Genomic DNA, 15,567 nt, shown 5'->3' with positions numbered 1-15,567 from the left:
TCCAAAGCTGTCAATAAAAGGCCCAAGGCAGGCATCAGCACCAGCCTGCCTTTCTTCACAGCTGGGCCTAGTCTGAGCACTTCCAAACCTGATACAAAGAGGAGGAATCTGCATATGTCTTTGTAGCTCCCGCTGGTTGGCCTCAGGCAGTGGTTAACTTTGCACCTCCTTGGAGATCTAAGAGCCAGTGTACCCAGTGGTCAGTGTGAGTCCATACCAGATTACAACTCTTCATATCCATAAGTGACATACTCAAGGTGCAGACTCAGTGAGCAGTAAAGCCCCAGTAAAGCAAGTCCTGCCTCATAAGGGTATCTCCTGCACAGCAGCTCTCCAACTGTAGTTACAGTTGGTCCTCACAACCAACTGGTCAATTCCTCCCAGTGACAGCAACAAGAATCAAGTATCAAATAGAACAAGACTGTGATCACAACCCACAAAGGGGTGCACATAAAGTGTCCACCTCAGGTGATGAGGAGCCTGAGCCACAGGGCCCTATAGGACACCTACTACATAAGACCACTCTATCAACTCAAGAAGACTTAGCAGCTACCCAATACATAGAAACAAACACAGGAAAACAGCCAAAATGCAGAGACAAAGAAACATGTCACAAATTAAAGAAATGAAAGAAAACAAACTACTGGATACAGAGTTCAAAACCACAGTTATAAGGTTACTCAAAAATCTTCTAAAAGCCTTTAAAAACTTAGTGAGGCTTTAGGACCAGTCAGAAATTAAGCATACACTGACTGAAATAAAGAATAATATACAAGGATATTATTCAACAGTAGACTAGAGGAACCCAAGAATCAAGTCAATGATTTGAAATATGAAGAAGCAAAAAAGCACCCAACCAGAAAAACAAAAAGAAAAAAATATTTTAAAAATATGAAGATAGTGTAAGGAGCCTCTGGAACAAATTTGATTGTACCAACATTCAAATTATGGGGGTGCCAGAAGAAAAGAGTGATAAAGATATTGAAAACGTATTTGAAGAAATAATGACAGAAAATTCCCCCTACCTGGTGAAAGAAAGAGACTTACAAGTCCAGTAAGCACATAAAATCCCAAAGAAGAGGGATCCAAAAAGGACCACACTGAGACACATCATAATTAAAATTCCAAGGGCAAAAGACAATTAGAAAATCTTAAAAGCAGCAAGAAAAAAGCAGGTAGTTACTATAAAGGAGCAGCCATACGATTGTCAGCTGATTTCTCAACAGAAACTATGCAGGCCAGAAGGGAGTGGCAAGAAATATTCAAAGTGATGAGTAACAAGAAACTACAACCAAGAATACTCTACCAAGCAAAGCTATCATTCAGAATTGAAGGTCACATAAATGTCGTCACAGATAATAAAAAGCTAAAGGAATTCATCACCAATAACCAGTATTATATGAAATGCTGAAGGGTATTCTTTATGAAAAGGAATAAGAAGAAAAGGTAAAGATAAAAAATTAGGAACAACAAAGGTACAAAAAATAACATACTATCACCAAGTGAATCTAAAAATCAAATGAATTAAATTGATGAACAAAATAAACTTAAATAAAATAGAATCAGGGGTATGGAAATAGAACAAATTGATGATTCTCAGAGGGAAGAAAGTGTAGGGTGGTGCAGGAAGAGATTAGACAAAGATCTTATATGCATTTATGCATTACCTATGGACACAGATAATAGGGTGGCAAGGGCCTGGGGTGGGTTGGGAACTGGGTGGAGGGGAGCTATGGGGGGGGGAGGCGGGGGGAAGAGTGGCATGGATAAATACAGTAGACCTTCAAAATAGGTGGGATATATATAAAAATCAGAACTGAAGAATACAATATATTAAAGAAAAATACACTAGAAGGAATCAACAGCAGATTAGATAATGCAGACAAATGGATCATAGAAAACAAGAAGGTGGAAGTTATCTAATTGAAATAGTAAATTTCTTTTTTAACTTTTAATGAGGAGAGATAAACCATGATATTGGCATAAGTAAACACCTAAACTGCTGCCTCGTACAACAATTTCAAAACTACAACTAGAAGACCAAATGGATATCATTCAGAACCACAGGAAGACTAGCTGAGTGGAAATTCTATAGTAACTAGAAGGAAAGAAAAAAGCACACTGAGACTCAGAGAAGCACCAGGAGGAAGAGATACCAAGACTCAGTGCAGAGAGGACTGGCAACTGAGTGTGTGGCTGGCTTTCTCAAGTGGGTGGGTGGGAGACAAAAGCTCCCGACTGTACTGAACTCCTGTTCTGGGCAAGACTCTGGGGACACAGACTCATTCAGGGAGAAACTGGACTGTCTGGCAGTGGCCAGAACTCGAGGGTGGCTTTCTCTCAGAGGTGCTTGCAACGATTACCACTGGAGACTGAGACTCAGGGGCCTATTAGTGCAGGGATGACCGGAAATCAATGCTGTCTACTCTACCCTGAGTCTCTGCCCCATCCAAGCTGAACACAGAGGATTTTGTAAATCTTGTATCATAAGGGTGTCTCCATCACAGAAGTTCTCCCAGCATAGACACAGCTGATCCTCACATCCAATTGGCCTGGAGGTCAATTCCTTCCAGTGATACCAACAACAATCAAGACTTAACTACAAAAATGCTGTACACAGAGCCCACAGCACCAAGAGTGTCCACCTCAGGTAACTGGGGAGTCTGAGTCACTGGGCCATATAGGACACCTAGCACACAAAGCCACTCTGTCAACTCAAGAAAGCAGCAAAAATGTGGAGACAAAGAAACAGATCACAAATGAAAGAAATGGAGGAAAACAAATGACTGGATATAGAGTTCAAAACCAGGTTATGAGGTTTTTCAAGAATTTTCTAGAAAAGGCCAATAAATTTAGTGATACCCTGGAGAATATGAAAAAGAACCAACTAGAAATTAAGCATACATTGATTGAAATAAAAAATATATTATACAGAGATCTAACAGCAGACTAGAGGATCACAAGAATCAAGTCAAAGAAGCAAATACAAAGAAACAAAAAACACTCAACCGGGAAAGCAAAAAGAAAAAAGAATCCTAAAATTTTAAGATAGTGTAAGGAGCTTCTAGGACAACTTCAAGCGTACCAACATCAGAATTATGGTGGTGCCAAAAGAAGAGAGTTAGCAAGATACTAAAAAAAAACATTTGAAGAAATAATGACATAAATTTCCCCTACTTGGTGAAAGAAATAGAATTACAAGTCCAGGAAGTGCAGAGAACCCCAAACAAGAGGAATCCAAAGAGGACTCCACCAAGACACATCATAATTAAAAGGCCAAGAGCAAAAGACAAAGAGAGAATATTAAAAACAGCAATAGAAAACCAGTTAATTAACTACAAGGGAGCACCCATACAATTGTCAGCTGATTTCTCAACAGAAACTATGCAGGCCAGAAGGGAGTGGCAATAAATATTCAAAGTGATGAACAGCAAGAACCTACAACCAAGATTACTCTATCCAGCAAAGCTATCATTCAGAATTGAAGGTCAGATAAAGAGCTTCACAGATAAGAAAAAGTTAAAGGAATTCATCACCACCAAGCCAGTATTATATGATATGCTGAAAGGTATATCAGATATACCTTTTTCTTAAAGGTTTCTTTAAGAAGATGATGAAGAAGAAAAAGGTAAAGATAAAAATTATGAACAGCAAATACATATGTATCAACAAGTGAATCTAAAAATCAAGTGAATAAAAAAATCTGATAAACCAAAAAAATTGGTGAATATAATAGAATCAGGGGCATAGAAAGGAAGTGGACTGACAATTCTTAGTGGGAAAGAGGTATGGTGGATGCCGGAGGAGACTGAACAAAAATTGTACACCTATGGATGAGGAGAGTGGGTGGGGGGAAGGGTAAGAGCAGAGGGTCGGGTGGGAACTGTGTGGAGTGAAGCTATGTGGGAAAACAAGAGGAATAATTGCAATAATCTGAATGATAAAGATTTATTAAATTAAATAAATTAATGAGGAGAATTTAAGGGACATCTGGATAACATCAAACATGCTAACAGTTGCATTATAGGAGTTCCAGATGAAGAAGAGAGTAGAAAGGGACAAAAAGAACCTACTCAAAAAAATATGCCTAACCTAACAAAGGAAAAAGACATCCAAGTATAGGAAGCACAGAGTCCTAAACAAGAAGATGCACACCAAGTGATGTCAAAATTAAACTAAAAGTTAAATACAAAGGGAGAAAAAGCAGCAAGAAAAACAACAACAATATATTATATACAAAAAAATCCTCATAAGATTATCCCCTGAGGGATCCCAGTCTGTGAGGGGGGCAGGCTGAGCTTAGGGGCACCCCTGCCCCTAGGTATATAATAATAAGCTAAGAATTCATACACACACACACACACACACACACACACTCACACAAAGATGTAAAATATGGCAGTAGGAACAAAAGCTGGAGGACAGATATATAAATGTAATGCTTTTAGAATGTGTTTGAACTTAGGTGACCAAAAAATAAAAATAAACTTTATATAAACAGGAAATTATAAACTTGAAGATAACCAAAAACCTATAATAGATATACAAAAAAATAAAGAGAAAGAAATCCAAACAAAAATAAAGAAAGCCATCAAAGTAAGAGAACACAAGAAGAAAGGATCAGAAAAGAACTACAAAAAACAACCATAAGGCAATTAATATAATGACAATAAGCATATCCCTAACCTAATATATAAAAAGCCAGGGGCCATCATGACCAAAACAACTGGACAGACAACTGAACAGCAAGCTGCAAATGACTGAACAGCAGACTGAGTGGGGCTACCAGGCCAGCAGGGTGGGGGGCAGTTGGGGGCAACCAGACCAGTGCGGAGGGGTCAGTTGAGGGTTACCAGGCTGGCATGGGGGGGAGTAAGGGGTGATTAAGCTGGCAGGCAGGTGAGCAGTTAGGAGCCAGTGGTCCGGACTTGATCCGGATTTATGACTGCTGGTTTAGGCCAGGGATCAAAGCGGCCATCAGACATCACCCAAGAGGTCATGGATTTGAGAAGGTTCAGGCTGGGCTGTGGGGACCGCCCCCCACCATGCACAAATTTTGTCCACTGGGCCTCTAGTCAATTATAACTTTAAATGTAAATGGATATAATGTTCCAACCAAAAGTCTTTGGGGTGGCTGAATGGATTAAAAAAAAAGACCCATACATAAGCTGCCTAGAAGAGATCACTCCAGACATAAAGACACACACTTACTTTAAATGAAGAAAGAGAAAAATATATTAAATAAAAATGAAAACAAAAAGAAAGTTGGGGTAGAAATATTCATATCAGACAAAATATACTTTAAAACAAAGACTGTAGCAAAGCACAAAGAATATTACATAATGAAAGTTAGACTGAGCCAGAATTGTTAAACAATCTAAGGACTAGCTGTCTCTTATACATGAAAATGTACAGCAAAGTCCTTTCTTTCAAGACATTTTACCTTTAGCAGTAGATATAAAATGTTGCTAGCCTAACGCTCAACCTGTGCTTCACTACTCACTCTGTGTCCCAACACATGCTTTCTGGCAATGTTGATTTTGGGCAGAATACACATGCGGTTATGAAATTAGCAAAAGCTAATTGTCCCAAAAGGAGCGGCAGCCCCGCTCCTTTCCACCTCCCTTCCGCGCGTGTCCCCCAGGCCTCGCCAAGAAATGCGACAAAGAGGAGAAGGCCGAGAAGGCCAAAATCAAAAAGGCCATTCAGAAGGGCAACATGGAAGTGGCGAAGATCCACGCCGAAAATGCCATTCGGCAGAAGAACCAGGCCGTGAATTTCCTGAGAATGAGTGCGCGGGTCGATGCGGTGGCCGCCAGGGTCCAGACGGCCGTGACGATGGGCAAGGTGACCAAGTCCACGGTCCGGGTGGTGAAGTCGATGGATGCGACGCTGAAGACCTTGAACCTGGAGAAGATCTCCGCCCTGACTGACAAGTTCGAGCACCAGTTCGAGACGCTGGACGTCCAGACGCAGCAGATGGAAGACACTATGGATGAGCAGCACGACGACGCTGACCACTCCCCAGAGCCAAGTGGATATGCTGCTCCAGGAAATGGCAGGAGAGGGCCGCCTGGACCTCAACATGGAGCTGCCGCAGGGCCAGACCGACTCTGTGGGCACGAGCGTGGCCTTAAAGAGCTGTCCCAGAGGCTGGCCCGTCGGCGATATCAAGTGTAATGCCCGGGCGCCCTCGGAGGCTTCCTGGCTGTGGCCCCTTCTGAAATGCTCTCTGTGTCTTAGAGAGAGATCACACACTACATAACCTTGGAATATACCAGAATGCTGAAACGCTCCTAAGATGCTTCTGCCTTTGGGTTTACGGTGCACGGTTTACGGTACATAAAAGAAGTTCCAGGCTTTTTCCGCCTTTAACTGGATTCTAAAGTTCTGTATACCTTGTGATAATGTGTATTTTTATAGCTGCCTTTTAACAGGACTAGCTAACTTGATGTATATGAGTCTTCCTCAAAAGTTTTATCAAATCTCTAGTTCCTGTGTATTCAGTTTTCTGCCTGAACTATCAAAGTTGAAGTTTATTTTGAATTCAGTGAAATGGTGGATAATATATAAAATTGAAATGTGGTACATGAAAAGAAAATGATTGATTTCAGGGTTATCAACACCTCATTCAACTTATTTAATGGACAGTGCCATTTTTGTGTATCCTTTGTTTTGTTGCCATCAAAATGAGACTACAGTTGACTATTCATCTGTTTCATAACATATTAAAATTACTGTTTACATGCTGTAAAATTTTTTAAGATGTATAAGGTTTAACATATGACAGTTTCTTTCAAATGAACTTCTCTAACATTTCTAGTTATTTTCCTATCTCACCACTTTAATTACATTTCTTAAAAATATTAATTAGCATGGCAGCCACATTACTCACTCCAACGTTGCCAAAGAACTGTTGATTGGTTTGAGAAAACCCTGGGAATGTGTGTTTGTAGGTTTTGTTTTTATTTTAACAACCAAAAATAGAGTTAAAATTAGAACAGCATTTTAAGTTCAAGTTATTTGCATTTATTATGTTGCTCTTCAAACAATTCTTTAAAAAGTTTGGAAATGTAAGTTGGAATGTTTTACTTAGCCATGTAGCCATAATGAAGTCGGGAAGGAAGAAAAGATGCAGGATGGGATAGCATGCTTGACCCTCTGAGGCTGGGACTCCCCTGTGCTGCCTTCCATCCTTCTGCAATAGCAGGGTGTATTTTCTAGCTGAAAAGGAAATCCTGTAGCCAAAACTTTCTTAGCCTCAAAACTTGAAGAACACCAGTTTGCTTTTGCCTTGACAAGTCTGTTAACCTAACTTGAATACTTACGGATATTTTAAATTCCTCCTTTCCTTCCCTGGAAGATTTCTCCATTAAGAGAATACCAGTGTTTCAGAAAGTAACCATAGGGACTCTCCCAGACCCTTTGAAGGATTCACTGTTATGACATGTTTTTCAGTGTAACTGAGTGGGTTTAAAGGGAGAAAAAAAGCACGTATACATAGATGAGAACTGTCCCTTAAATTTAAGGGTTTTTATATCTGACTGATTGTTGTTTTGAAGTCTTTTCTAAGGGGCATCTGTCCATTGTCAGCTCCACATGATTGTAGAACTCCCTCCTTTTGATGTGTCCTCTCATCCACATGGTTGCACAGAGGCAACTGTGTGAGTACAGCATGGCTTATAACTTGGGCTGGAATGTGGGCAATAATTTGAAGTGAATGCAGCAACTCAGAGATGAAGTTAGTTGTACTGACAAGAAAATAATGATAGTTTTAAGAAGCATTACTAAGAAAGAATCAACCACATGAGAAAGAAAATAATATCTAAGTAAGTGGTAAGAAAGAGGTTTCTAGGTTTTTAAAAGTGCCTGGTTGGATTCAGAGGAAAAAATAAAGAAGTTGATAAGTTTTAGCTTTGGAAAGAAGAGTCAATAACAATTGAATTTTAAATTCCAATTAAAAAAAATGAGAAGAACCTTTAATGAGAAAAAAAATGGATTGAAAATAGCAGTGTAACCTACAAATTATGAGTTTGGGAGTAATAATAAAATATTCTAGTTTAGTAGGTTGTTAAGCACATGAAAAAAAGCATAGTAGGGAAGGCACGCTTGTAGATGTACATTCGTTTTCCATTTACCTATCAAATTAAATATCATAAATATTACATGTAAGGCAAGTTTTATAAATATTTATGTAACAAAATGTATGGGAAATATTAAGAGAGCAAAAGACCTGCAACTCTTTTAGGGACCTAATATACCAATAATAACATATTGGAAATAACAGTAGAAGAAAAGAAATTCACAGATATCTCAGTTACTATAACTGCCAAATTTCTAAAATAAATGTTATTAAATTTAGCAATTATTTAAAATATAATTACAGCATTGTGATAGAAATGTATATATGTATTTCCAAGAAGTAAAGATGATTTATATTAGAAAACTTGTTTAATATCATCTACCATATTACAAAATGAAAAAATCCTCATTCATATATCAATAAATACAGAAAAACACCCTGTATTATCCAACACATGCATATTATTAGTAACTATTTAACCTAATAAACAATAACTAGCAAAATCTCATAACAAATATTATATTTAATAGTGACAATCTTATCTAATAAAAGAGTAATATGCCATTTGACCAAACCTCCACTACATCCACTAGCCATTCCCACAAGCCCCGCCCACCAGCCAATCAGAGCAAGTATGCAAATTACCCCAGTTAAGATGGCTGCAGCCACAGAGAGCAGGAGGGAGGCTTGGGTTTCCCAGGCAATGGAAGAAGCCAAGCTTTCCGCCTGCTCTAGCCAGCCTAAGCTTCCACTCCAGACTACAAAATTTCAATAATAGAAGGTAAATAAATTCCAGATACCAGGGCCTCTGCTTAGGTCGCCAGGGATGTGGCCAGCCTGAAAATCAGCACAGGTCCCTCACCCAGGCTGGCCCACACCCCAAGGGAACCCCCACCCTGATCTGGACACCCTGCAGGGCAAACCAGCTGGCCCCTACCCATGCACCAGGCCTCTATCCTATCTAATAAAAGAGTAATATGCAGATTGACCATCACTACAACACACAATAGCTGCATCTTTGACCATGTGGTCAAAGATGGCTGCCCCCATGTGGACACAAGATGGCCACCACAAGATGGCCAGCAGGGGAGGATAGTTGGGAGACACTAGGCCTGCAAGGGAGGGCAGTTGGAGGCAATCAACCCTGCAGAAGAGGGCAGTTAGGGTTGACCAGGCCGGCAGAGGAGGGAAGTTGGGGGCAAACAGGCTGGCAGGGGAGCATTTATACATCAATCAGGCTGGCATGGGAGTGGTTAGAGGGTGATCAGGTTGGCAGTAGAAGTGGTTAGGGGCAATCAAGAAGGCATTCAGGTGAGCAATTGGGAGCCAGCAGTCCTGGATTGTGAGAAGGATGTCCCAGATTGGAGAGGGTGCAGGCTGGGCTGAGGGACACCACCACCCCTTCCCCCCATGCACAAATTTTGTTCACTGGGCCTCTAGTTTAGATATAATTTCACAATCAAAAAAAGGCACAGGTGCCTCCTTTAATTTGATATTTGAATTGCAAAAAATCAAGAAAAAAAGTGAAATATAAGAATCATCATTAAAATCTAAATTGCACTTATATACTTAGGAAGTGAATAGATGAAGTAACCTGACTTATACCCAGGCCTACAATTTACTTATTTATTATATCATTTATATGAACACCTACCATATAGTAGGCACATACTAAATATATTTTGAATTAATTAATTAATTAATTCATGAAATCTATAATCAAATATTAGAACCAATAAGAATTTTTGTTGGACAAAAATCAAGAGAATTCTTACATGCCAACAATAGCCCTGAAAAATATATATAATTAAAATCAACCATAACAAAAAAATACATATGAACTATTCAGTATAAATATTTTAAAAGTTATTTGGCCTAGCCAGGTGTGGCTCAGTGGTTGAAAGTCGACCTTGGAACAAATAGGTCACTGGTTTGATTCCCAGTTAGGGCATATGCTCAGGTTGAGGGCTCAATCCCCAGTGTGGGGTGTGCAGGAGGTGGCCAATCAATGATTTTTCTCTCATCATTGTTGTTTCTGTCTCTCTCTCTCCCTCTCCCTTCCTCTCTGAAATAAAAATATATTTTAAAAAAAAGAGCAACTGGACTTAAAATTCTTTAAAAAAAAGAAAACTTTTTATAAAGCTATTTGAACAAAGATTATTGAAGAACACAAAATAAAACTTTGCTGAAGCCGGTTTGGCTCAGTGGTAGATCGTCAGTCTGCAGACTGAAAGGTCCCGGGTTCGATTCCGGTCAAGGGCATGTACATTGGTTGAGGGCACATCCCCAGTAGGGGGTGTGCAGGAGGCAGCTGCTCGATGTTTCTCTCTCATCAATGTTTCTAGCTCTCTATCTCTCTCCCTTCCTCTCTGTAAAAAATCAATAAAATATATTTTTTAAAAACCTTAAATACTTATAAGAAATTATTAATATTAATATATATATATATATATATATATATATATATATATATATATACATATATATATGGCCAGTGACCAATTGACAGAGTGAGCAGAAAGATCAGTGCAACTGGTCTTTATGATGTGCCCTGTGGAGGCCAACCAGCTGTATCAAGGCCGGATCAGCCCCCCCTAACTCTTGGGGCCCCTACCCCTGGCTCACCCTGCTCCCCACCCCTCTTTCCTGTTCTGAGGTGACCAAGTGCTGCCCTGAGGCCTAGAGCTCCTCCAGACCTGGAGAGCACCAAATTACAAATGCAGTTGGGAAATGGGAGGAATACACAACAAAGAGGGTGAAAACTGAGGAAAAGCCTGCCTGGAAGAACCCACACTAGGAGCCACCATGCCCCTAACCCCCACAACTCCAGCCTAGCCCTGCAGATTGCCTGACAGACATTACTGTGAGGCAGGTGTGAAGAGGGCTCCCTGGGCATGCAAGGGGGGTGCACTGCAACCCCTGCACTCCACTGCTGCCCCTCACTAACCCTTGAGGGGCAACCTCCTCTCCTGCGCCACAGCCACTGCCTCCTTGTGCTCACACTGTTGCCACAGCCACTGAAGCCTCCTGTGCTGCATCCCTGGCTGGCCTTGGGCCACTCTTCTCACCCTGCCCTGGCTCCACTTGCTTACAATGATTGGGATGAACAGGTTGGCCTAGCATGCAAGCATATTCCCTCCTCCCACTGCACAGCAGGGTTGGACATACACCAACTGCCTGCAGCCCCTCTTTCTGGCCGGCCCCATCCCTGATCCCCTCCCTACTACCCCCTGATCAGGGGCAGGGTCCGCCAACCTCCTACATCTCTTCCCCCCATTGGTCCGGCTCAATAGCCCTCATCAGGGCAGGCCAGTGGACCCCACACGAGCACCAATTCGTGCAGCAAGCCTCTAGTTATATTATAAAAATATCCACTTCCCCAAATTAAATTATAAATTAAATACAGTTTTAATCAATATAGGATTTTGACTTACCAAAATGTTTCTAACACTTACATGAAAAATTAAATAGTATTTTGGAAGTGATGTCTGAGGAATGGCAGCATAAGGGTGCATCTAACCTCTCCCACTAACATTTTAACAAAATAACCACCTGTAATTCAACAAATAAGTCCCTGCTCAACACACATGCATACCTGAGAGACCTACACACTGGAAAAACTAAGGAGTGTATTGTCTCTAGACCAAGAGCTATTGCAGTAGAAACACACTTTCCCTCTGTGATTGCATTCAGGAGGGGTTCTTGGGCGACACTTGGAGGTCATGGACTGCCATTACTGTGAGGGAAAAACAAACCTTACCCCCAAACAATAGAGACAGTACAGCCCTACAGAAGCCACTAAGGCTCAAAACAATAAGGCCACAGAGGGGATTGGGGGAGGGGGTGGAATCTTGAAATCTTGCAATTCAGCACCATCTACTGGAACAAAGTAAAAAACCTCCTCAGAGAAAAAAGAGGGGAGAACTATAAATGCCATAAACAACAACAGTGACCAGAAAAAAAGAAAAGAAAAATTCCCCCAAAATAGGCTGGAACACATGGAATTATGCAACTTGAATGACAGAGATTTCAAGATTGCAGTTCTGAAAATACTCAATAAGATGTGAGAAAATATTGATAGGCAATTCAGCTCAATCAGAAAACAAATTAATGAACAAAATGAGTATTTCTCTAAAGAAATTGAATTGTTAAAAAAAGAATATAACAGAAATCCTGGAAATGAAGCAGGCAGTTAAAGAAATTAAGAGTGAACTGCTGAGTGTAGAAAAAGGAACCAACCAGTTAGAGGAAAGAACTAGTGATATTGAAGATAGGAATCAAGAAATGATGCAGAGGGAAGAAGAGAGAGACGTGAGAATAAAGAAATATGAAATAGCCTTCTGAGACCTCTCTGATTCCATTTAAAATAATATCAGAATCACAGGCATAGCAGAGGAGGAAGAGAGTATGAAGTGGAGAGTCTATTAAAATAAATTGTGGAAAAGAACTTCCCAAATCTATGGAAAGAACTAGATCCTCAAATCCAAGAAACAAAAAGAACACCTAGTTACCTCAATCAAATAAGCCCTCTCCAAGGCACCTGGAGATGAAGATGTTAAAAAATTAGTGACAAAAAAATAATCCTCAATGCATCCAAGGAAAAGAAGGAAGTGACCAAAGAAGGAAAACCCATCAGAATTTCACCATACCTCTCAGCAGAAACTCTACAAGCAAGAAGAGAGTGGAACCAAATATTCAAATGCCTAAAAGATAGAAATCATCAGCCATACATATTTTCTCCAGCAAAATTATCCTTTAAATATGAAGGAAAAATTAGAACACTCCCAGAGGAATTTTACACTAAAAACCTACATTTCAGGAAATACTCAATGGAGTTATTCTACTTGAAACAAAGGACATAAGGTCTTAACACTACCACTAGAATTGACAAAAACTCGCAGCATAAACAGGAATAATTTGTGACAACAAAAACATACAAGAGGAAAAGGGACAAGTATGGAAAGGCAAAGGAAGATGAACAGATTTACACTAAGGAGAAGAAACTATGGTATATATGCAACTTCACTTTTTATAAAACTAATGGCAACTGCACACAGAAATTCCCCAAACAAGACATATAGTTTAAAAATACTGAAAACAGAAGAAAGATGTATAGAATACCACCAAACAAATGACAAATTGAAGCATAAAGGAAAAGAACCAATGGAGGCATAGAGTTATCAGAAAACAAAAGGTAAAATGGCTATAGAAAATCCTTAGACATCAATAATTACCCCAAATGTAAATGGTCTAAATTCACCAATAAAGAATCACAGAGTAGCAGAGTCTATCAAAAAACAAAACCCAACCATATGCTGCCTACAAGAGATACATCTAAACAGCAGAGACAAATGTAGATTCAAAGTAAAAGGGTGGAAAATGATTATTCAAGCAAATAACATCCACAAAAAAAGCAGGTGTAGCCATACTTATATCTGATAAAAATAAATCTAAAGATAACAAGAGACAAAGATGGACACTTTATAATAATAAAGGGAACACTATATCAAGAAAACATAACACTTCTTAATATGTATGCACCCAACCAGGGAGCACTAAAATATATTAAAGATCTACTCACAAAACTAACGTGAGAAATAGATCAAAACACAATTATAGTTGGAGACCTTACTACTCCACTGACAGCTATAGACAGATCAACAACAACAAAAAAATCAATAAAGAAATATCAGCATTAAATGAAACACTAGACCAAAAGGATATAATCAGCATTTAGAGAACATTTTATCCCAGAACATAAGACCATACCTTCTTCTCCAATACACATGAACATTCTCAAGGATAGACCATATGTTGTCTCACAGAACATGCATCAACAAATTCAAAAAGATTGAACTTATTTCAACTATATTTTCTGACCATGATGCCATGAAATTAGAAATTAACTGCAAAAAGGAGATTTAAAAACAAACAAACAAACAAACAAAAACCCACAAATACATGGAGATTAAACAACATATCAAAACCTCTGGGATGCAGCAAAAGGTGTAATAAAAGTTTATATCACCGCAGGCCTATCACAAGAAACAAGAGAAATTCCAAGTAAACAACTTAACATCATACCTTAAAAGACTAGACAAAGAAGCCCAAAGTGTATTAAATGAAATAATAAAAATTAAAGAAGAATTACATGAAATAGAGAACAAAAAAACTATACAAAAAATCAATAAAACAAAGAGCTGGTTTTTTGAAAAGATTAATAAAATTGACAACCCCCTGGCTAGACTCACTAAGGAAAAGAGTGAAAAGAGTATATAAACAAAATAAGAAATAAGAAAGGAGAAATAACCACAGATATACGAAGGATCATACCAGAATATTATGAAAGACTTTATATCACCAAATTCAATAATTTAGAAGAAATGAATAAGTTCTTGGAAATATATAACCTTCCTAGATTAAATCATGAAGAACTGGAAAATCTAAATAGAACAATCAGCAGTGAGGAAATTGAAACAACCATCAAAAACCTCTCAAAAAATGGAAGTCCAAGACCAGATGGCTTCACCAGTGAATTCTACCAAACGTTCAAGTGAGAATTAAAACCTATTCTTTGCAAACTCTTCCAAAAAAATTGAAGAAGAGGTAATACTTTCTAAGACATTCTACAAAGACAAAACATGGCAAAGATAACACAAAAAAAGAAAACTACAGACCAATATCCCTGATGAATACAGAAGCAAAAATCCTAACCAAAATACTAGCTAATTGAATGCAATAGTACATCCAAAAAATAATACATCACGATCAAAATGAATTCATTCCAGGGATGCAAAGACAGTTCAACATTTGCAAATCAATCAACACACTACACCACATTAACAAAAGAAAAGGTAAAAATCATATGATCTTGTCAATAGATGCAGAAAAACAATTTGAAAAGATACAACATCTGCTTATGATTAAAACACTCAATAAAATAGGACTAGAAGGAAAGTACCCCAACTTGATAAACCCTCAGCCAACATCATAGTCAATAGTGAAAAACTGAGAGCTTTTCTCCCAAGATCAGGAAAAAAGACAAGGATGTCCACTCTCACCACTATTCAACATAGTACTGGAAGTACTAGCCAGAGCAATAAGGCAAGAGAAAGAAATAAAACACATCCAAATATGGAAGGAAGAAGTTAGATTGTCACTTTTTGTGGATGACATGATGCTGTATATAGAAAATCCTAAAGACTCTACAAAAAAAAAACTACTGGAAACAATAAACAAATATAGTCAAGTTGCAGAATACAAAATCAATGTGCAAAAATCCATTGCCACCCTGTACACCATCAACAAAACTTCAGAAAAAGAAATGAAAAAACAAATTATTTTTCAATTGCAACCATAAGAATGAACTATCTAGAAATAAAATTAACAAAGAATGTGAAAGACCTATGTACTGAAAATTATAAAACAGTATTAAAAGAGATTGAAAAAGACACAACAAAATGGAAAAAATCTCATGTTCATGG

At 38.7% G+C, this 15,567-nt stretch overlaps 1 pseudogene across 1 annotated transcript; it reads left to right on the top strand.

Annotated features, from left to right (window-relative positions):
• Window positions 1–3,610: 3,610 nt before the first annotated feature.
• Window positions 3,611–6,324, top strand: LOC311615353 (charged multivesicular body protein 1b-like; annotated as a pseudogene). Its single transcript has 2 exons — window positions 3,611–3,628; window positions 5,596–6,324. The product of its transcript is annotated as a charged multivesicular body protein 1b-like (transcript).
• The last annotated feature ends 9,243 nt before the right edge of the window (window positions 6,325–15,567 follow it).

Source organism: Pipistrellus hanaki (assembly GCF_964339955.1).
Source record: "Pipistrellus hanaki genome assembly, chromosome: 2".
In the NCBI taxonomy this organism is placed as follows: Eukaryota; Metazoa; Chordata; class Mammalia; order Chiroptera; family Vespertilionidae; genus Pipistrellus; species Pipistrellus hanaki.
Note: the sequence above shows the minus strand (reverse complement) of the source record. Positions and strands in the feature narration are given on the sequence as shown.